Raw genomic sequence first — 2,994 nt, 5'->3', positions numbered from 1 at the left:
AATCCAATCCAAGACTTTTGGTGAAAAGTTTCCTCCCACTCAATTAGGATCAGGCCACCACCTGGGGTTTACTCAATCCAGGTATTTTGCCACTTGATCTGGAGGAAGTGGAGTTGCCCTTTCCTCCTGCATTCTTTCCTCCCCTCATTTGGGTGAGGGCTCTTTGCCAAAGCCCCTGAAGAGCAGCCAGGATCCCAAACTCTTTGCATACTGGAAAAAGTATATGAACAAATACTAACTAAGATGTTAGCTGATATTGATCTTGGGTGGCCTTGGCTTGCAGGGGCTTGAAGCAGAGCTTCAGTTCCTGGCCAGAGACTGAGGATTGGGTAGCGGTGGTGAGAGCACTGAATCCTAGCCACTTAGACCAATGGTCAGTGACAAGACCCTAACTCTGTGGATTTGCAGAAAAAGAATTCCCACAAAGATGAAAAGCAGTGAAACAAGTCAAGTGTTTACTAGGAGGAAAAAATATATAGTATGTGTGGATAGACACACAGGCAGACTCAAAGAGAGAGTTGCAGAGTTGTGCCCTCATTGTAGTTGGAATCACTTATAAGGGGCATTTCTTCCAGGTTCCCTTTAGCCAATCATTTTGATTTCCCTGGCTCAGAGTTCATATTTGGTATATCTCAAGACCTTCCATGTGTGCCCACACATCTCTTAGCCAAGATGGATTCTACTGAAGAGGCCTATGGGTAGTTAGCATCACTTAGCATCACTCCCCTTTTGAGCTCCAAGGAACCTTTCTGCCCATGTGCAGTTGAGGAGTTCTCCTGATTTCAAGAATGAGAGATATGTGGTCTCTTATCTCCTATCTGGGCAGAGCTTAGCCTCCTGCCTTGACTGTCCTGCTAGTCTCATCTTGGAGTATCTACATGGTGCGGGGGGTGGGGATGGCTACCTCCTGCCTCAATATCATCTTAAACTAAGTGATATCCCTCTCAGAGGCATTAGTATTGTTATATGGAGTTATTTCCATATATATTTAGAATAGAGATGTAAGTCAATGTATGGCAAAAACCACTACAATATTGTAAAGTAATTAGCCTCCAACTAATAAAAATAAAGGGAAAAAACAAACAAACAAAAAGAATAGAGATGTATTTAAATTTTACATAATACACACTTACTAGAATGACTAAGAATACAAAGGTTAACAATGTTAATTGTTGGCAAGGATATGAACCATCTAAAACTTTCATATCTTGCTGGTAGGATCACAAAATGGTACAGCCAGGCAGACTTCTGCAGGTCCAGGAATCCTGAAATCATGGATCACCTGTATATGCTTTGAAGCATGCTTTAGACGTTTTTTCTTGGAAGCCCTGCTACTACACTAAAAACTGAATGGTTTGTTGAAAAGACCTATGGTCAATGGTGGCAGAGTCTACATAGAACTATGCTTTGTGCTGTTCTGGGAAAAATGCTTTGGCTTGTTAGCTTTACTATTTAGTGTGGCTGTATAGCCCATGGTGCTTTTGAATATGTTGGTAGTGTTGTCATGTGTTTTGAACCATCAATGGAGCCTACAATTCAAAATTCAGGTACTGTCTTTGCAGAAAGTCTTAATCGACATTTTTATGGTATCCAAAGAGATGACATTGTGATTACAAAAAGCCCAAGTGATCAAAAATCACATATTTGTAAAAGACTAATTGGTTTTGCAGAAGACAAAATTCTCACCAGTGGCCCAGCAGATTTCTTTAAAAGACATTGTTTTGTGCCAATAGGTCATGTTTGGTCAGAAGGTGATAATCTACAGTTACAGATTTCAGGTGCTATGGACTTGTTCCATATGAACTAATAAGTGGACATATCTTCTTTAGATTTGGCCTCTGAGTGATTTTGGATGTCTATGTGACAACCCTAATGGTCACAGATTTTCTGATGATTAGCAAGCGTTTGTTCTTTTGATTTGATTATTGTCTTCTGTTCAAGTGAGTTTATTATTGTCACTGGAACCATGTATTTACTAATAAACTATTTGCTATTCAGAAAAAAAAATGGTACAGCCACTTTAGAGAATAGTTTAGCAGGTTTTTTATAGTTAAACAAAAACTTACTGTAGTGAGACATATACCTATACTATGAGCCACAATCCCTAATTTCACTCCTAAACATCTAATCAAAGACATGTGTTCACATAAAAACCTGTGTGAAAATGTTATAAACATTATTCAGAAGCACTAAAAATTGGAAACAACCTAAATGTGGATTGACAAGTGAGTGGATAGAATGGTATATCCTACACAGAAAATCAATCAATAGTTGATTGAGGCTTAGAGTCAGGGAAAGGAACATGTCAGAACATTTTGGGGTGGTAGAAATGTTCCATACCTTGATTATGGTGACTGTTAAACTCTTTGTTGAAGGGTAGAGGTATATCACATGAGGACAAGGGGTGGGCTTGGGATGGAGGATATTAGTTTTCCTGAAACCTGGTAGGAACTGTTTTCATATCTGCAGAGATAGGGCCTCTGAATAGGTTGGCTGCAAGTACGCAAAGAGTTTGGGACCCTGGCTGCTACTCAGGGGCTTTGGCAAAGAGCCTTCACCCAAATGAGGAGAGGAGATGAAGGAGGAGGAAAGGGCAACTCTATTTCTTCCAGATCAAAAGGCAAGATACTTGGTGGAGTGGAAAGAAGTTTTTCATCCAAAGTCTGGAATTGGATTTCTTCACTACTAAAGCCGATGGAGGTTGAGCCAGATTTAGTTTCATTTAAGAATATAATGTAAGTTGAAGTACTTCCCTGTTGATCCAGTGGTTAAGACTCTGCCTTCCAATGCAGGGGGCACAGGTTTAATCACTGGTCAGGGAACAAAGATCCCACATGCTGTGCAGTGCAGCCAATAATAATAATTAAGAAAAAATGGAATATAAAGTTAAGTTGATACTTTTTGAGTTTGATTCTCATGAAACAAATTCATACAGATTCACATATATGAGCACAAAATCATATTATTAGATGGAAGTTAGAGAAGATATAATAT

The 2,994-nt window shown here is 39.3% G+C and overlaps 1 pseudogene; it reads left to right on the top strand.

Moving 5' to 3' along the window:
• Nucleotides 1-1,285: 1,285 nt before the first annotated feature.
• Nucleotides 1,286-1,978, top strand: LOC122682001 (annotated as a pseudogene).
• The last annotated feature ends 1,016 nt before the right edge of the window (nt 1,979-2,994 follow it).

The sequence above is a fragment of the Cervus elaphus genome, chromosome 23 (assembly GCF_910594005.1).
Source record: "Cervus elaphus chromosome 23, mCerEla1.1, whole genome shotgun sequence".
In the NCBI taxonomy this organism is placed as follows: domain Eukaryota; kingdom Metazoa; phylum Chordata; class Mammalia; order Artiodactyla; family Cervidae; genus Cervus; species Cervus elaphus.
This window is presented reverse-complemented; position numbering and strand designations above follow the sequence as displayed.